The 21661-nt window shown below is 41.8% G+C and overlaps 1 protein-coding gene across 1 annotated transcript in view; it reads right to left on the reverse strand.

The window, feature by feature from the left end:
* Window positions 1-702: 702 nt before the first annotated feature.
* The window catches only part of LOC309477437 (uncharacterized protein), a gene marked incomplete at its 5' end in the record, with an annotated part of 161760 nt that continues 140801 nt past the window's right edge, over window positions 703-21661 (reverse strand). The window contains one exon of the mRNA XM_082140702.1: window positions 703-1088. The remainder of the gene's footprint in view (window positions 1089-21661) is intronic.

The raw sequence follows: 21661 nt of genomic DNA on the forward strand, positions 1-21661 counted from the left end.
TCCACACGTGGGGTCGGGCTGCATTAACACACAGAATTCTTCCCGCCTCAGATAAAAAGACAATCTGATTCGCTGAGCCTCGGGAAGGGGGCGTAAACAGATGTCTGATAAAACGGCAGAAGCCCCCTCATCTCTCTCTCTTCTCTTCCTCCGCTCTTATCGCTTCCAACTCAACTTCCTCTCTTCGGACCTTCTTCTCCCCGGCGCAGCGCTTCTCCAAGGAACATCTGAAGGAGGCCCTGGCCTTCTCCATCGAACGAACACATGTTCGAGTCGTAACAGCCGGTCTTTGCAACTAAGATTTCCAGCCTCTCCCATCCCGGGAGACGAATCTGAACTTTTCCGGTAACGTTAAATTCAAGTGAGCCTTTACATCGTTTTTCGAAACGACCCAGAAGAAGAAGCTAGACGCAAACCAGCCGGACACGCGCACGCGCGTCCCCTTTTCAGCATCACACTGAAAGAGTACCACATCTCGCAAGTATATTGATTCCTATAAAAGCTGTTCCAGGTGTCTAGGTCTTAGGTCTGTGATTTAAGTTACCCTCTATCTTCCCTCTATTTCTTTCTTTCTTTCATGTCATTCATTCCGATCACGTCATGCTATGTTTTATGTTTTTGTTCGGTTAAATGTTTGTCTGTTTTATCGTTTGCATTTTACGTACGTTTATATTTGTATCTTATAATCTCTAGCGTGTGCCATTTTATTAATAAACCCATTTATACTTTTAACTGTCTCTGTGTTTGAAAACCCACTTTTTATAAAGTCAATGAAACAAAAGATCTATAAAGCTACAGGCTCTATATTATAAAACTACTTTGAGTAGTTTTAATTTATAAACCCAAAGAGGTTTTGTCTTCGTGGCCAGAAGACAAACTTTCTTGGAGTTTTGTAAACAGGAATACTTCTTCTTAACTGTAATGATCAGACAGTACAGAACGAGGCATTTCCTATAATTGATAAAGTAAATGCATATGCGATTTATGAATTATGACCATGCGTTATAAATATTAATATTGCCAAAATTCCCTATATTCTTGAGCTAATTCGCATTAACCCAGAGGCATTTACGTTACACATTCATGACCTCGAGACTAGATTACTGTAATGCTTTATTAGCTGGTTGTCCTGCATCCTCAATAAACAAGCTACTGTTAGTCCAAAATGCAGCCGCTAGAGTTCTTACTAGATCAAGAAAATATGATCATATAACACCGATTTTATCATCACTGCATTGGTTACCTATAAAGTTCCGTATTAATTACAAGGTATTGCTACTGACTTATAAAGCCCTAAACGGCTTAGCTCCAGTCTATTTAACGGATCTTCTATCGCCCTATAATCCATCGCGCTCTTTAAGATCACTAAATTCAAGGCTTTTGGTCATACCTAGGATATCCAGAACCACCAAAGGAGGGAGAGCATTTTCACATTTGGCTCCAAAACTCTGGAATAGTCTTCCTGATACTGTTCGTTGCTCAGACTCGCTCTCCCAGTTTAAAACTAGATTAAAGTCGCATCTCTTCAGCCAGGCATTCATATAATATTTTTAATCTTACAGTTCAAACTACAATCCGGCCTCTAGCTCATAAATGCCAGAGGAGAACTGGCCCCCGACTGAGCCTGGGTTCTCCCAAGGTTTTTTTTTTCTCCATTAGGTCACCTGATGGAGTTTTAGGACACCATTAGGTCACTTGATGGAGTTTTTCGGTTCCTTGCCACTGTTGCCTTTGGCTTGCTCAGTTGGGGATATTTTGGGGATATTAATTTAATTCTATCAATCAATAAATTCCACTAGAAACAAACCTTGTTGTATTATTTTAATTTAATACTGTGAAGCTGCTTTGATACAATCTGTATTGTGAAAAGCGCTATACAAATATACTTGACTTGACTTGACTTGACTTGACTTTATCCAGTGAGTGATCTTCATCTCCATTTCACAGGCTATCACAGCAGCGTAGTCCGTAACTGTCAAATCCCGCGCTCGTGATGAATTCAAATTCAAAAATTGCGCCCTCAAGAAGCGTTACGACATGTTTTACGGCAGTGATATCAAACGCTCAATGGCTCTCGCCTGTTCGTCTATGTTCGTCACAGATTGCGACATGCCGTATTTCAGTCGGTAAACTACATTTGAAATGGAGAAGCGCGCGCGCGCCTTCACACAGAGCAAAGCCGGATTAACATTTTCATGGATTAATAACTTAAATTCTGCTCTGTACCTCATTCAAAACTATTATATACTGAAAGAGAGTACTGTGACTGCAACACATCGTCATGTGAATGACTTTTGGTACCGGTTTTGACATTTTCGCAATAAATAAATTATTGTGATTACACGTATGTTGTTTTCTATCTTTGAAAATTACGAATTAATACTACGTATTAACAATGAGACCAGGCTGGAATGTTTTAGTTAAGTTGCAGAACACACATGGTAAAAGTTTGTGATTTCAAAAATGTTTAAGCAGTAGCAAAGGATGTGGTAAGAGTCTGGTAATACAAAGGAAATAAACAAGGCTTCCTTTTACAGTACAGTTTCACTTTACTTACTGAGTAAATTGTCATGTTATCCTTGGTAACGTTGCAGGACATACGAGGTAAAAAAATGTGACTATATGGAAAAGGGAATGATCAGGTTATATGGTACAATTCCGGTAATACCATGGAAATAAACAAGGCTTCATTTTACAGTACAGTTACACTTTACTTACCGAGTAAATTGTCATGTTTTCCTTGGTAACGTTGCAGGACATACGAGGTAAAAAATTGTGACTATATGGAAAAGGGAATGATCAGGTTATGTGGTACAATTTTTTTCGCTGGTAGTTTCTCTGTAATACCATGGAAATAAACAAGGCTTCATTTTACAGTACAGTTGCACTTTACTTACTGAGTAAATTGTAAAAACATCTGCAAGAACATACCCAGTATTTAAGATGTGCCATGACATTAGGGAAAACTGTTCCTGCGGGGTAGTTACCAGGTAAGTGTAAGGTAAATTATTTGATAAACCCTCTATAAATGGGTGTAGCAATGAACAACAACTATGTAAGACAAGGTCATTTATTGGAAACTACCGTCTTAATTTCAAGATAGTAATAAATAAACATGGACTGTTACCAACATAACCCTAAGATAACTACAAACCTAACTTGAATTGATGGGTAATACTGGAGGTGTTCCTAAACATTGGCTGCCTACATTCTGAGGAAGTACACAATTAAATCTGAGTTATTACCAACCTAAACAGGTAACAAGTACACAGTACTTTGTTGAGTTGATATTTAACAGTGGTGTTTTTTTCCCCTGGTGGTTTCTCTGTAATTGCATACTAATCACCTTAAGTTATTACACACTAAAATACTATAATTTACCATATGCTTACCAGGTAAATACTTAGTAATTAGTTTGTAGTTTCTCTGCATTTACTTACTTGTTACCTGTGGTAATTACCAATAACCAACTATAACTTACCATATATTTACCCGGTAAATACCTAGTAATTAGTTTGTAGTTTCTCTGCATTTACATACTTGTTACCTGTGGTAATTACCAATAACCAACTATAAATTACCATATATTTACCAGGTAAATACCTAGTAATTAGGGGACTGTAAAAGGAAGGGTTACCCTTTTTTTTTTGTCTGACAAGAACGAGTCGCTATGATATAGTGAATGACTACATTTTTTATAGGCCTATGTGGAAAATTATCTGAATTGAGAGAGTTCGGTAACCGGATGAACTAAAGCTCTGTGATAGTGAGTATTACAAGTATTAAGCACAAGAAAAGAAAGTAAATTAAAATGGTTAAACCAAATTCTTTAAATCAAAAGAAAAGCAGATAAGTGATAAGTGGAAAAACGCTGCTCATTCACGTCTGTCAGCAGCCGGACGTGCTGCTCCTCTCAGCCATTCACTGAACAAGGTAGCTAGAGAGAGTGACGGCGGGGAGAAAGCAAGACCTCGCGCTCGCAGGACAGTATTGGCAACATTTGAAGGTTACTGAGGTTTGTCCAAAAAGTCGCTAGATTTGTCGCTAATCGCTTTTTTGAAAAAATTTCGCTAAAGGGGTCTGAAAAGTCGCTAAAAATAGCGACAAAGTCGCTAGATTCAAGATTCAAGAACTTTATTTGCCATTTGTGCTTACACACATAGGAACTCTTGTGTGGTTATTGCTCAAAAAGTCAAGTCAGATTTAAAAAGACACACAGATAAGACATAAATCTATCTATAAAACATATACATTAAAATAAAAAATTGCACAAAACCCATTAAAAGTGTACATTTGCATTGTAAATTGCACAAGTATGTAGCATATTGCACAGGCCCCAGAGACAACATAATATAATATGATATATTATAGTGCAAAGTTGCATAATAAATAAATAAATAAATAAAATATAATGCATAAGTATATTGCACAAGCCCTAGAAACAGTAGTTTTTTTTTCTTTTTTTTTCTGAGATTATATGTACAGATTTTGTATGTGAGCAGGGAGTGAGCTGGATGTAATGTGTCTCTAATAATTCTCTCTGCTCTTTTCTGACAGCGCTGTGTGTAAATTGTATCCATGGAGGGGAGTTCTGTTCTAATAATCCTCTATGCAGTCTTTATGACTCTTTGCAGAGCCTTCCTCTCTGTCTGTGTGGTGTTTCCATACCATACAGTGATGCCTGTAGTGAGGATGCTCTCTATCAGTCCTTTGTAGACCTGGGTGAGAGGGCGACAGTGCAGACCAGCTTTTCTGAGCAGCCTGATGAAATACAGTCTCTGCTGGGCTTTTTTCACTGTGGCAGCAGTGTTCAAGGTCCAGTTCAGATCTGATGTTACTTGTAGTCCCAGGAATCTGTAACTGTCAGCCCTCTCCACCTCAGTCCCCTTGATGAAGAGGGGCTGCAGGGGGGGTGGATTTTTCCTGAAGTCCATGATTACTTCTCTTGTCTTATCTGTATTAAGGCATAGGTCGTTCACTTCACCATAGGCAAGAATGTCATTCACCAAACTCCTGTAGCCCGACTCGTCCCCCCCCCCCCCTTGATGAGGCCCAGAATGGTGGTATCATCCGCATACTTAATGATGATGGTATTATCCTGGGTGGAGACACAGTCATGTGTGTACAGGGTGAATAGTTTAGGACTGAGACAGCAGCCTTGTGGTGATCCTGTGCTGACGATGAGCTCTGCAGACACCCTCCTTCCCATCCTCACCACCTGTGGTCTTTCAGTCAGGAAATCCAAGATCCAGTTACAGGTGGGAGTCGGGACGCCGAGGTCTGTCAGCTTCTCAGTCAGCCTGCCCGGGCGGATGGTATTAAAAGCCGAACTATAATCCAAGAACAGCGTTCTAACATATGTTCCTCTGCTGTCCAGATGTTGCAGGATGTGGTGTAGCGCAACGGCCACTGCGTCGTCCACTGAGCGGTTGGGGCGATAGGCGAACTGAAGGGGGTCGATCGTGCCCGGAACCATGTGATTAATGTGTGTAAGAACCAGTTTTTCTAAACACTTCATGGCGAAGTGTTTCAACATGGCTAAGTTGGCAACACTGATCCAACGACGTAACTCCAGCAGGGCAGCTAGCTGTCTCTTCATTTCTGTGTTGCAGTGCAAGCGCAAGGCAACACTGTGTGCATGTAATACTCATGGGAGTTGTAGTGTCGTAGTGTCACACTGCAATATGGCTTATTTCAGATGCCTTTTGAAAAGACTACAATTATTCAACCCGCCAAAGTGGCTAGTTGGAGTGACTGTGTTACCCGCCACGAGCAAAACCCACCCGCATTTGGCGGGTTGGCGGGTGTTAATGTCAAGCCCTGTATGTATATACATTCACCTAAAGGATTATTAGGAACACCATACTAATACTGTGTTTGACCCCCTTTCGCCTTCAGAACTGCCTTAATTCTACGTGGCATTGATTCAACAAGGTGCTGAAAGCATTCTTTAGAAATGTTGGCCCATATTGATAGGATAGCATCTTGCAGTTGATGGAGATTTGTGGGATGCACATCCAGGGCACGAAGCTCCCGTTCCACCACATCCCAAAGATGCTCTATTGGGTTGAGATCTGGTGACTGTGGGGGCCATTTTAGTACAGTGAACTCATTGTCATGTTCAAGAAACCAATTTGAAATGATTCGAGCTTTGTGACATGGTGCATTATCCTGCTGGAAGTAGCCATCAGAGGATGGGTACATGGTGGTCATAAAGGGATGGACATGGTCAGAAACAATGCTCAGGTAGGCCGTGGCATTTAAACGATGCCCAATTGGCACTAAGGGGCCTAAAGTCTGCCAAGAAAACATCCCCCACACCATTACACCACCACCACCAGCCTGCACAGTGGTAACAAGGCATGATGGATCCATGTTCTCATTCTGTTTACGCCAAATTCTGACTCTACCATCTGAATGTCTCAACAGAAATCGAGACTCATCAAACCAGGCAACATTTTTCCAGTCTTCAACTGTCCAATTTTGGTGAGCTTGTGCAAATTGTAGCCTCTTTTTCCTATTTGTAGTGGAGATGAGTGGTACCCGGTGGGGTCTTCTGCTGTTGTAGCCCATCCGCCTCAAGGTTGTGCGTGTTGTGGCTTCACAAATGCTTTGCTGCATACCTCGGTTGTAACGAGTGGTTATTTCAGTCAAAGTTGCTCTTCTATCAGCTTGAATCAGTCGGCCCATTCTCCTCTGACCTCTAGCATCAACAAGGCATTTTCGCCCACAGGACTGCCGCATACTGGATGTTTTTCCCTTTTCACACCATTCTTTGTAAACCCTAGAAATGGTTGTGCGTGAAAATCCCAGTAACTGAGCAGATTGTGAAATACTCAGACCGGCCCGTCTGGCACCAACAACCATGCCACGCTCAAAATAGCTTAAATCACCTTTCTTTCCCATTCTGACATTCAGTTTGGAGTTCAGGAGATTGTCTTGACCAGGACCACACCCCTAAATTCATTGAAGCAACTGCCATGTGATTGGTTGATTAGATAATTGCATTAATGAGAAATTTAACAGGTGTTCCTAATAATCCTTTAGGTGAGTGTATATATATATATATATATATATATATATATATATATATATATTAGGGCTGTTTGAACGAATTCCGAAATTCGAATATAATTATCTTAATTTAATTTATATTAATATAAAATCGGCTAAGCCCGCCTTGGCTTACACGCATGTGAAAATGAAATGCTTTTTGAAATGCTTTTGTTTCATCTGATGAACAATAAAGTTTTTGAATCGTAACACAATTGTGCACGTTATCCACACTGTATCATCATAACAATACTGTCAAAAATGGCGGAGAGCAATGTCTCCACGGAAACGGAGATCACCACTCCTGACAATTTGAGAAGCGATGTGTGGACGGTGTTTGGATTTCAAACCATAAATTGAAAAATTACAAATAAAGAAGTGGCAATCTGCAGGATATGCAAAATCCGAATGAAATATCACTCCTCAACTAGCAACCTGAGGGCACACCTGACAACGTTACACCCTGACAAGCTAGGCCATCTGTCCGAGGAACCGCCACTAAAACAGGCAAGAATTACTTCTTTTCTGCCTCTCTCCTCATCACGGGGCTTATCAGCTGTCCGCCAAAAGGCGATAACAGACAACACAACGCTGGACATCACTTGCCACAGAGGCATATGTGCCGGTCACCGCACATTTTATAGATAATGACTGGGAATTAAAAGATGTAATTGGCTGAAAAATGGCTGAAGCGCAGAAAAGCCACAAACATCTCAAACATACTCGGAGAGTACAACGTTAGTCGTGAGTCAGTGCTTTCCATCACCACTGACAACGTGGCTAATTATATCAACGCTGTCGAGAGGCACCTGCAGGCCGTCAATGTCCCGTGCATGGCACACACCATTAACCCTCTGAGGTCGGCAAACGCGCCCCCGCGTTTTGCTGGATTTTCTTCACATTGTAGCACAATAAACTTAAATTACTCCGTCATTTATGGTCATACAGAAAAAAGAAATATAAAAAAAGAATCTGTGATATTTCTACTTTTGTATGTGTCCACTTACAATCAAATCAAAACATTGTGCTTTTGTAAAATAAAGAAAATAAACAGGGTGAGCGTTCTGCCTCTCCGTCACGGCCTCTCCAAATCGTCCACATGGAACGCGAACGCCCTCGTTACCTCAAACACAAAACACCAAAAAACTTCACAAGTCTCTGCTTTTCGTCGAGTTTGGAAGACACGTCTGAGCTTACATTGGATTTAACTCAGAAGAAGAAGAACGAGATTTGAAGACAAGAAAGATGTAAGGTAAGAAATTCTTACTTATTAGTTTATGGTATTGTTGCATAAACTTCACATTGCAGTTGAACTGTTGCTAGATACACTCACCTAAAGGATTATTAGGAACACCTGTTCAATTTCTCATTCATGCAATTATCTAATCAACCAATCACATGGCAGTTGCTTCAATGCATTTAGGGGTGTGGTCCTGGTCAAGACAATCTCCTGAACTCCAAACTGAATGTCAGAATGGGAAAGAAAGGTGATTTAAGCAATTTTGAGCGTGGCATGGTTGTTGGTGCCAGACGGGCCGGTCTGAGTATTTCACAATCTGCTCAGTTACTGGTATTTTCACGCACAACCATTTCTAGGGTTTACAAAGAATGGTGTGAAAAGGGAAAAACATCCAGTATGTGGCAGTCCTGTGGGCGAAAATGCCTTGTTGATGCTAGAGGTCAGAGGAGAATGGGCCGACTGATTCAAGCTGATAGAAGAGCAACTTTGACTGAAATAACCACTCGTTACAACCGAGGTATGCAGCAAAGCATTTGTGAAGCCACAACACACACAACCTTGAGGCGGATGGGCTACAACAGCAGAAGACCCCACCGGGTACCACTCATCTCCACTACAAATAGGAAAAAGAGGCTACAATTTGCACAAGCTCACCAAAATTGGACAGTTGAAGACTGGAAAAATGGTGCCTGGTCTGATGAGTCTCGATTTCTGTTGAGACATTCAGATGGTAGAGTCAGAATTTGGCGTAAACAGAATGAGAACATGGATCCATCATGCCTTGTTACCACTGTGCAGGCTGGTGGTGGTGGTGTAATGGTGTGGGGGATGTTTTCTTGGCAGACTTTAGGCCACTTAGTGCTAATTGGGCATCGTTTAAATGCCACAGCCTACCTGAGCATTGTTTCTGACCATGTCCATCCCTTTATGACCACCATGTACCCATCCTCTGATGGCTACTTCCAGCAGGATAATGCACCATGTCACAAAGCTCGAATCATTTCAAATTGGTTTCTTGAACATGACAATGAGTTCACTGTACTAAACTGGCCCCCACAGTCACCAGATCTCAACCCAATAGAGCATCTTTGGGATGTGGTGGAACGGGAGCTTCGTGCCCTGGATGTGCATCCCACAAATCTCCATCAACTGCAAGATGCTATCCTATCAATATGGGCCAACATTTCTAAAGAATGCTTTCAGCACCTTGTTGAATCAATGCCACGTAGAATTAAGGCAGTTCTGAAGGCGAAAGGGGGTCAAACCATAGACTGTAAAAAATATGGACAAAGCGTCTGTGACGTCACCCATAGACTTTCTGAAGAACGGGTTTGAAGCCGTTTATGGGGGGTATGGGCGGCGCCATCTTGGAAAATCTTGGGAAACCCTAACCCCGCTCACCTTCTGACGCAGCGCGCGTCACTCAGCTCGCTCTGCTACTCCGGTTATCTCTGTGTATATTTTAGGCAACGAAATATGTTATAAAACACCATACTAACTCTTTTCGTTTTCATTTAAAGAAATCTTAAACATTATAGCCACACAAATGTGGTTCAGGCAACGCGTATTGATTATATTCACTGCACATAACGTTTGCCTATTTATAACAAAACGAAATATAAAACACAAACCTGCCTCTTTTCGTTTTAAATATAATATAAAAATATTAAACATTTTAATATGGTCCAGGCAATATGTGCATTTGTACTAAACAACAGATGTTGCAGTAAACAACATTACAGATCATCTTCGTTGTATTAAAATTTAAAATGACAAAACTCAACCCAGTCTCTTTTTGTTAAATTTCAGTTTTATCAATATTAGCTATTATAAAAGTATAAGTAAAAGGTAAAGTTACAATAAGCTATACAAATAAAGCAAACAATTCAGTCAAACATAAAAAGTCATGCGCTCGATCTAGTCTAACCATACAACGGTACAAGTTAAATATAGCTTATAAAGTTATGAAACTTCCCCTCAGCCAAAACGATTGCCCACGAGACCAAAAATCGCCCGTTAGATATAGACAAGACGAATTATATCTCATGTTTAACCACTACAGAGACGCCAGAGTCAGCGGCAAACCTCAAAACGTCTAGCCGATGAAAGGCTGCTCCAGGCGGGGTACATCGCGCCGAGCGTCCGGTCATCGCTGGATCTCACAACTGGATACAATTTTCATAAATCTTTATAAATAAACCACAGATTTGAGCTTTAAACAACTACATTCTCGCCTGAAAAACTCTTAAAACTACATTTCATGATACAGAAACAGTAGTATTATATGTCAACTGTATTAAAAAATGGCGCTTCTTATGTTGTCATTCTGCCTTTCAGCTGTCAATTAAGCTGTCAATCAAAGTTAACCACGCCCTTATTGTCATACATTTTATATCTAAATACTATCTAAACTAACGAGTTAGAAAAAAATTCACTACCCTCGCCGTTGTCAGGCACTCGGAACTCAGGCACATGGGACCAACCTGTAAAAACATGATTTTATGCTGTGAAAACGGACATTTTAACATGGGGGCTATGGACATTTGCTCCCTTTTGGGACCTTCCCCTAGCGGATTTTCGATGTATTGCAGTTTTTCGCACTTCCGGGTAGGCTTCATTTTTCAGATCAGAATGTTGCCCCTTGGGTCAAACACAGTATTAGTATGGTGTTCCTAATAATCCTTTAGGTGAGTGTATATGGTGAATATTATACTATTTAGACCCGTGTTTACTGTTAAATACTGTTTGTGGATATCTGCTCAAACATAGATATGTATAACCATAATGTTTAATATTTTGGAGCGCGATCGCGTTTGAATGTATCATATTTTGGAGCGCGATCGCGTTTGAATGTATCATATTTTGGAGCACGATCCCGTTTGAATGTATCATATTTTGGAGCGCGATCACGTTTGAATGTATCATATTTTGGAGCGCGATCGCGTTTGAATGTTTCATATTTTGGAGCGCGCTGTGGGTTTGAATGTATCATGTTTTGGAGCGCGATCGCGTTTGAATGTATCATATTTTGGAGCGCGATCGCGTTTGAAAGGAAAAATGCACCAAACATTAGGCTTTATGTTTTTACTATTATCTCATTTCATATCATCATAACGGATGGAAACATTTGAAGTAACATAAGATAATCAATATATTTTTCTCTAGCATTGTTACTGAAATCTTTTGGAAGATTTATAGGCTGCTATAGGTTATTGTTATAATTATTTTATGCAGTACTGCACATAGCTTATGCCTACAAGGCACAACAAACATGGTGTTCATTATATGATATATTGTTGGAAACATTTGTGTGTGTGTGTGTGTATTCTGTGAATTTTAAAAAGCAATTTTAACCAGAAAAATCTCAAATGTATTCCCAAAATCGTGCAGGCCTAGTTTATCTTGATACCAGTATGTTCACTTCTTTTCTTTTCTTTCAGGGACCAGATGCAACTGAGTCCTGCTGACTTCAACATTCACGTGAGTCTCTGTACATGAACATGGTAAAGTGAAAATCAAACACCTTGGAAATGAAAGGTATGTAAAATGTTTTTAGGAATGGCACAAAGGTCTCTGTCTTTGGATCATTGTTTCAATGTGCTCTTTTGTCATTTGTTGTGTATTTTTGGATTATGTTGTGTTGTAAATAAATCCAAACAATCTAAAAGCCATTCTTTTTTAAATCTCCTCATTCTTTGTGCAAGGTTGCTCTGAATGACAGGGCCTGATAGCTCCTAATAGGGCAGTTAGGGGAGTGTCTTTGTCTTTCTCAGGTGTTGAAGGCTTACATATTCATGAGATGATCACGCCTCTTCGCATATGGCTTTCTCACACAAAACACGTCTTCGAAATTTTAAATCAATATATTGTCTTATCTGAATGAGCAGTCAGGGTGATTTTCACATAGTTTTGGAGCAAATATTCTAGGCTACGTGATACAATTTTCAAAAGTCTTGTGAAGAAATAATCAGTATGGGTTTCATGGCCTTATTTCAGTGACAATTTTTTTTGGTATTTTCACAAACCACGCATAAATGTCATTATCTCAAAACTACAAACTTTTACATACATGCTGCTGATATATTATTGTAGCAGAGTTTGTGCTAAATACAGTGTAATAAGACTTTAGCCATGACAATGTCACAAGTAACAGAAATAAGCACAAATGTCAGAGCATGTCAGAACACCTCCAGGGCCAGAAAACAGCTCAGACCTCAGAGGGTTAACCTGGCTGTGAGGAAAGGGCTGGCAGTGCGAGCTATAGAAACTCCAATCAGCAGACTGAAGGCCACAGCACTGCATTTTAACAAATCCACTGCCGACAGCTACCTTTTGGAATCCAAGCAGAAGCTGCTTGGTCTTAAACCTGCAAAGCTAATGAACAACTGCGCTACCCGATGGAACAGCACTTACGTGTGTCGGGCAGCCGAGCAACAAGCTCCGGTAGTAGCGGTCATCATGGAGAAGAAACCAGCGAGTGGACCCTTATGGAGCAGGTGAGTGACAAAAATGATGTACATATACTGTATGTATGCATTACATGTAATAACCAGGTGATATTGATTGACCAATTAATAGGCTAGATTTTTCATTAAGGCTACAGAAGAGGGCATAGCAGCATATGCATAGCTGCGTTACGTTAAGCTGCTAGCCATAAAGTTCTATTCTAATGTGTGTATTTTCGTAGGTGAGAGCAGTGCTTAAGCCATTCAAAGTGGCCACTGAGGCGTTATCCACAGACCGATTTCCAACAGCATCAGCTGTTCTCCCCCTGAAGTATGTACTTTTGTCACATCTTCAGCCATCCACCGGTAATCCGGCAGCATTCAATGAAATGAAAATGAAATGAAAACGAAGATAAAGACGGACCTCTACAATCGATACAGTCGAGACAAAGATGCCTTCAAGCTGCTTAATACGGCTAGCTACCTTGACCCGTGTTTCCATCGGCTAATTCATTTGGAACGAGACCAACGGCAGGAGGTACGGGAGAAAATAAAAGGAGAGATAAGTCAGCTGCCAGTGTTTGCGGAGCAAGCAGCCATGGCCACGGGGATAACGCGCCAGGAGATAACCGCTCTCAGTGCTATGGGGGACCTTTTTGGTGATGTTTACCGCCAAGAAGCAGACGCATCAGGTGCTCCCTTAGATATAGGAGCCGTGCTAGAGCAAGAAATGTTGATCTACGAAAGTGAGACCCCACTACCCACCGATAGCAACCCATTATCATGGTGGAAGACGTCACAGTCTAAGTACCCCCACCTTGCCTTGCTGGCATGGCACTACTTGAGCATCCCGGGCACCTCAGTTAGAGCAGAAAGGGTTTTCCCTTTCGAGGCGGTAACTTCAACATTTACGTCAGCGTGACGTATATGGGAACTGTATTAAATTCCGCCATGAGAGCAGTGAAGATAAGCTCAGATAACGGGATCAAGCTACACCCACACTTAAGAGACAGACAGTTCTTTAGCCAATAGCCGCACCACTAGGAGTACTCGCATCTGATAGGCGGAACTAGACCATGAGATGTCTGCTGCGACCTTATACAAATTTGCATATCCCAACGCAATGAAAGCGAAGGCTGCACTGATCAGGGCAGACACAACACAATAAGCACTCAACTATGAGAGTTAAACACAGTGTCTATGGCGTTTGCGGTGACAGCTAGATCAACCTTAATAGCCATAACACCGAGTTAGCAACATAATGGTAACTACTGCATAGCTGGTTATAATAGTTTTTAAAATACATGAGTAAAAACTCAACTCACCAAAAGCACTTGTGACGCAACAAACGGTACATCCAGCTTGTACAACCTGGCAAATGTGTTCTGAGAAGACCAGCCAGCAGCAAGACATAAATCCTGGATAGATATACCTCTAGACCAGGCCCACGAGGAGATGATCGCCCTTGTCGAATGAGCCCTGATGTTAAGGGGACAATCTTTCCCCTGGCATTCGTAAGCCAATACAATAGCGTCCACAATCCAGTGAGAAAGTCTCTGTTTTGAGACAGCACGTCCCTTAGTACATCCACCAAAGCACACGAACAGCTGGTCGACTGACGAAAGGCGGCCAAGCGATCCACATACATCCGCAAAACCCAGACCGGGCAAACAGCGCTCTGAGTGTTGGCATCACGCGAGGCAGATAAGGCGGCAGGGAAACAACCTATGCTCTGAACGGTGTATTGCGTGACTTCGGAACGTAGCCTGGTCTCGGCCGGAGAGTGACGCTGCAGTCGCCAGGTCCGAAACGGATGCAGTCGTCGTTCATCGAGAACGTGTGTAAGTCTCCAATGCGCTTCGCCGAGGCGAGAGCAAGAAGTAAGGCCGTCTTCAGGGAAAGCTCCTTACCGCAATCGAAGCTAGGGGCTCGAACGGTGGTAGAGATAGAGCCCTCAAAACCAGAGCTAGATCCCACGGTGGCATGGAGTGTAGCACAGAGGGCGGCACGGAGGGCACAATCTCCTCGCTCCCCTGAGAAATCTGATCACCAGAGCGTGCTTACCAATCGATTGCCCGTCAACCGGGGAACGAAAAGCAGGAATAGCAGCCACATACACCTTCAGTGTGGATGGCAAACTCCCGCTATCCATTCTGTGCTGTAGAAAGCGCAAAACATCCGACACAGAACAGATCCCCTGGTCAATATCGATGTCCTGGCACCATTTTGTAAAAACTCCCCATCTCAGAGCGCAGAGGCGCCTGCGCGAGTGTCCCGCTCATTCAAGGTCCCTGCAGCGGCCACACATGAAGGTTCCACAGCTCGGGGCTGGGGTGCCATATTGTGCCATTCGCCTGAGACAGCAGGTCCTTCCTGAGGGGGATTTGCCATGGGGGAGCCACCATTAACTCTCTCAGGTCCGCGAACCAAGGCTGATTCGGTCAGTTCGGGGCCACGAGGATCACTGACTCTCTCTTGTGGAACAACAGCCAATAGTGTTGCTCCTCTGGGAGTGCTCACAGCGGATAGGCAGGGCCAGACCAATGAGCTGCTCAGCTCAAGTACACCAGAATTGCATATAAGCTAGAATTTTAGGCTGTACTGAACAATACAGAGCAGCATAACAGCATAATCACATATAGTCTAGATGGGATGTACCCAAAAAGTGAAAGTGAGGAGCATTTATGGGTACAAGTCGGGAACCGGCCTACTTTACATATTTCAAGGGTGCTGAATCCCCAAAAAACTAGTTCCCAAGCGAAATTTTGAGTTTTTGACCTTCTAATTTGCATATCAAAATGGCCGCCAAATTGCCTATATTGCTCAGTCGTTGGACCATTTTCCCCTAGTTTTTTTGTAAGTAGGTAATCAAGATGAGGAAATTAAGTTTCTAGATCGATAGTCAAGGGTCAGAGCAAAGATATAATGGAGGCTCACTGCCTTTTTTATGTATATATATGCAAAATATCAACTTTTAAGGTGAAATTAAGCATTATTGTGTCATTTTTTAAGGCCAACATACATATTCAATCAATATCACTCTTAAATGTTCCCAGTGTATATATGATATGTGATGTATTCCATATTACATAATAACTAAGAAAAACACCATTGCAAGTTGTCTGAGATTTCATTTTTTTATGCAAACAAAGCATTTATGCTCTTAATTCAAACATCGAAAAACCCAAGTGAATAGGGAAAAAAACACCATGAAACTTCCCTTGAACAGATCTACAGATCACATCTTGTTTCTGTATATTTTCTTTCATATTTGTAGCTTAATTGCTTTGCTTTTTTCTGTTAGATTTTTAGTTCTGTAGTTCACTCCCTTTGTAAATTGTTTTTGGTAAATTGTTTTTATACCTTTCTAGTTTGCTTGTGTGCCATTTGTCTTTGGAATTTCATTTTGATTAGTATTTCTTTCTGCAGTCCTTTTCCAAGTTCTTTGGTTACCTCTTGCCTTGGTATACTTGAGGACTACAACTCCACATTTAAACAAGGACATTGGTCATCACTCTGACATGCACACATTGCAGTGCATAACAGCCCTGATTTTCGGCATTTGCACTGGCGTGTTGTGCATTGTTTTTTACAGGTACACAGGATCATTTCCAGGCAACTTTCAGGTATTGGATTCTGTGACATAAGAATGGGCTGTAGTCCTGAACCGCCATGTTTCCATCCCATGTCCAAGGGTGAAGGAAGCTCAGGTGTGGCATAGTGAGCATTTCTCCAAACCATTGCCTGGTAGTGTACTCTCAGCAGATGGAAGTGGAGCGCATCGCTTGTCGCCGGCATTGCTTCTGGTTTACCTGTCCTGGAGAAAAGTATATGCCTTGCTGCAGAGTCTGTTTTATGCACATCATATATTCTGCAGACAAAAGCCTCTGAAGATCTTTGAGTCTCCTCCGTGAGATCACCAATTCCGAGGTTGCTGAGCAATTGATGGTGCATTTTCCAGACTTTCCACAATGTACTTTTGGTGTGACTTGCAATGTATGATGTGGTATCACAACCAGTTAGTGCATGAAATGCTACAAGGCTTGGTGCTGAATCCTTTGGCAGTTTGTTAAAAACAGCATCAATGGGTATATATTGTGGCTTCCTTGTGGTACCAGACAACAGCCAGAGTTTTTTACATGCTACGTGCGGGAAATGGGAAACCAGAATCACAAGCACATCAGTTTCTCTAGATGACACGACTACTGTGTCTGACTGGCAGTGCACTGCATGTAATACCAATCGGGTATCTGCCTCTTCATGTGTGGCTCTCAGATGAGTCAGGTTGGTTGTTGCTTTCGATGACCTAACCTCCGTTTCTTTGTCTCTGAACCCACCAGCAACAACTATCTCTTCATCATCTGGTGCCTGAGCACATAGTTCTTCAGAGAGTAGATTGGCAAGATCAGCTTTGTTGTCAGGGAGGGACAGGAAGTTGGTCCAGTTTTTCGGAAGATGCACATCACGACCCTCAACAAGTCGTCTGATTGGTTGAGCTGCTTTTGTGCGTCGTGTCCTGGTAGCACCCTTGATGGTCTCTTCTCTGTATCTGTCAAACACAACGTCTATCCGTTTATAGGAACATCCTGCTTTCATTACTGCTCTGACAAATGTGTCAGCCAAATCTCCAAATGTTACTGCTTTGTCTGGCTTTCCTAGGGCAACCACCAGTGCCTGTCCATCTATGATGAGGCAAGATGACATGTCAGGAAGTTCAATAGCCTCAGGACAGACTATGCCTTCTGTTAACTTATTTACCAATACAGACTTGTTTCCAGTGCGACGGGTCCCATTCATTTCAGCAAGGGATATGGGAACTGGCAGAAGCTCGTATTTTAGGACAGCTGGTAAGTCAACTGGACGACCTGCCTCATAGGCCGTAACAAGGCGTTTGAGGACGTTTCGGTCAGCCTTTACGACGGTTCTGTTGTCTTTGATTTTAGGATTTTTGGCCACTTCATACAGAGATGCAAATGTTTTAGCTTTGCTCTTGTGTAGGGTTGCATGGATTGGGACCTCTGGTTTATCTTTGTCCTCAGGAACAATCATCCTTTTCTCAATGAATGATTTCACTTTTTCTTGTCCTAGGTCTTTGGCAGAAAGTAATGAGCTTTGGATAGCCTCTGTGGCAACGTCTTTCGTGGCGAGATTTTGCAATGAGCCTGGTGAGACTGAACCAAACACCTTGAATCCTTTGAAGACTAAAACAATGCCATTTCGTCTCTGTTGTCTCTCTTTTCACGGGATTCGGTAGCTTCATTGTGGACGTAGGTTTTCTCAGGTGTGTTGCTGAACATCAAATGTGTCTCTTCTGCTACATGGCAGAAGGAGAGTGTCCATCTGGAAAGGGCTGAAAGTGTCTTAGTAATGCCAATGATCCCCCCTCCTTTTTTCCCTGTTCCATTGATCCACTCCATTGCTTGGTCTGGATCGACCTGGTTGAATCGTTGATCGGACCGCTTCACAACAAAGTTGCCCCTTTGGAACTCGGATAGTACAGGTTCTGGGAGTTGGTGCATCTCAGCAATATACACTGGCCCCCATCTTGCGTAGTTCAGGTGGTCATATCGCATAAAGTACGGCAACATCCAGCTGAAGGAGTGAAGCTCCCAGAGTCCATCACGCTGAGCTCGTGTAAACTGCAACAGTGTTGAGACCATATCCATGTAGTTCCACCAGAAAACAAAGTTGACATCTACAGATTTACTTGCGATGAAATCTTTGAGGAGACTGTCAAACTGTTCCTGCTTCAGATAATTTATCAACTGAGGAATAGTTTCAGGATTGTCATCAGCAGCCATAGCAGAGATCTCATCATGGCATTCCTTGTTTGATTCTGCAGCAAACGTGAGGAATGTTGGCAACAAAAGCTGCCATAGGGCCTGCAAGGTCAGTTTGTGAGCTCTCATACCCTTGTTGTATGCTTTCCCTGACATGACAAGCTGCACAGCACCCTCCCCAGCAATCCACTCTCCAGCCACACTTCAGCTAGACCAGACCCAGCCATGTGATCTCCGATAGTCTTCAGGAAGTTCATTGCAATATGAAGTCCACCAAGCCGAGGGATTAACTTGCCCTGATATTCCTCAACACACCACTTCAGTTCCATGAGCTTGCAGTAAAGAGCTTGGTTCACTGTTATGACAGTATGCTCCTGGCCAAAATGTGATGATATTGCCATGCACCTCTTCACAACTGTATTGAGCGTATCATACTCATGAGCTGGAGCAAGGACTATTGGCAAATATCCTACTGCTGTCTGCTCTGGTTCCTTTGATGAGACTGATTGATTGAATACAGTCCAAGAAGGTTTGGGTTCAGAATCCTGACGTCGCAGGAAGAAAGCCATGTCTGTTGCTTTTGCTTGTTTCACACACTCACTGTCTCCTTTAGGTTTTCTAAACCAGGTCTTGTTAACATGTGATGTGAATACTGGCTTGCTTGTGGCAGAATGTACATTGACGTGGTGCAAGTTCTCCAGGACATCTGGCACAACCAGTGTATGGCTAGTGGAGGGCTTCAGCATGTCAAGTTCTATATCTTTTTTTCCCCGTTGCCAGGCTGCCATTTGGGTTGCATGAAAGGTGTTCTTTCCATCTAAGGACTCATCAAGGATGTCAATGTTGTCAGCAGTGTAGTGGATGAATCGATTTGCTACCATGTTTGATGGAATAATGGCACCGGTTGCTGGGTCCATAGATTTTAAGGTACTCTCAGCTAAGGCATTGTCTACCTTCATCACCTGCTCATAGTTCAAACAGTGGCTGGCCTTGTTGAATAACTCTACAAGCTGTTTTGATCGTGTAGCCTGATGTAGTGTAGTAGCTAGTCCGATATGTTTGGATGTCCATTTTCTGCCACGACTGACACAGTAAACCAGGTCTTGTGCTATGCTCAGTACTCTTCTACGGAGAAGGTCTTCATTCTTTTCAGAATTGTCATTTTCAAGTGCCTCTTGACCACCAACGATTAGTCTCAGTGGCATATATAAACTATCTGGGACACATGCAATGGCGTCATCCTCACTTACAGAGAAACCTTTATGGCCTGGGGTTTCTATCAACTCTTGACGAATTTTCAGCGCTACATGTACAAGTGATAAGAAACTGTCATCTGTAGGCACATATTGAGGCAATGTTTTCTCACTCTCATCCTCATCCATCATTTCCAAAACTGCCGTATTTGCCACCGTATTTTTGTACTTTGTCGGAATTAGTACGGTTTTTCGCTCGGATGAACACCTATCAAGAGGTTGAAAAAATTTTAAGATGTCACCCAGCTGTGACTGCAACTTTTCACGAAATGTTGCCCTTCTACTGCAGTAAGAGAGTGGAATTGTGGTTGATGATTTTTCACTGAGTACCTTATACTGTTCCCAGACATCATCAAGAAGAAGTACATGTCCTTTATTTGCTGCCCCTTGCACAGCTCTTTGCATAGCCATGTCATCGCAAGGTCTGGGTAGTCTGAGTTTTCAGAGTGTTCTTGTATTGCCTTCTTTGTCTTGTCTGTAGATCTGATGAATGCTCTTAAAAAGAAAAATAACATTAAATTTACTTTAGAAGATCTATATTATTTAGGGGTAATTGTGTTATGATATGTAGCCTAGATTTGGAGCAAGGCACAGATTCACAGATGTTACGTTAGCACTCAAAACCTGTGATCACCATGAATCATCATACATTGATTCTACAATCTACACATCTTCTATACAGAATACACACTCTATACAAATACCACAGCAGTACATCGTTCACACCCTATCGTTATACTAAATTACTAAATTAAATTAATCGTTACTGCCTACTCATCTGGAAGCAGCAGGCATTCAGTGTAAAAGTAAAAATGACATAACATTATTTAATATTTGAATCACAGCTTAGGCTATAGGCTAGTGTTTTGACATTGACAGCCCAAGTGCATCTTATCTCAAACTTGCAACTAGTTAACTTTCTAAAAGTTAATCGCTTCTCGGGTCGATATTAACACACTGACAAAATTATATTCAGAATTTAAAAGATTAAACCACTTTTTAATGCGTGATTGTGTAAAGGTGTTCATGAGATACCAACCTTTTGCGAACTTGCTTTCAACGTTGATCACTCGTTCTCATGGAGACGCGGTGTGCATGGAGGGGGAGGGGTGTGTGTATGTGTGTGCGGCCTCCAAAGCAAAGCAATTAAGCTTCAAATATGAAAGAAAATATACAGAAACAAGATGTGATCTGTAGATCTGTTCAAGGGAAGTTTCATGGTGTTTTTTTCCCTATTCACTTGGGTTTTTCGATGTTTGAATTAAGAGCATAAATTCTTTGTTTGCATAAAAAAATGAAATCTCAGACAAGTTGCAATGGTGTTTTTCTTAGTTATTATGTAATATGGAATACATCACATATCATATATACAATGGGAACATTTAAGAGTGATATTGATTGAATATGTATGTCGGCCTTAAAAAAATGACACAAATAATGCTTAATTTCACCTTAAAAGTTGGTATTTTGCATATATATATATATACATAAAAAAGGCAGTGAGCCTCCATTATATCTTTGCTCTGACCATTGACTATCGATCTAGAAACTTAATTTCCTCATCTTGATTGCCTACTTACAAAAAAACTAGGGGAAAATGGTCCAACGACTGAGCAAGATAGGTAATTTGGTGGCCATTTTGATATGCAAATTAGAAGGTCAAAAACTCAAAATTTCGCTTGGGAACCAGTTTTTTTGGATTCAGCACCCTTGAAATATGTAAGGTAGGCCGGTTCCCGACTTTTACCCATAAATGCTCCTCACTTCTTATAGAAGGCCATTTTTCTAAAATCCGTCTAGTCTAATACATAAACACAGGCCGTAGCGACAACAACTGTGAATATACTCAGTTAGATCAGAATAGCCAGTTGCACTGAATGATACAGGGCA

This window comes from Leuciscus leuciscus (genome assembly GCF_965113295.1).
Source record: "Leuciscus leuciscus genome assembly, chromosome: 16".
NCBI lineage: Eukaryota > Metazoa > Chordata > Actinopteri > Cypriniformes > Leuciscidae > Leuciscus > Leuciscus leuciscus.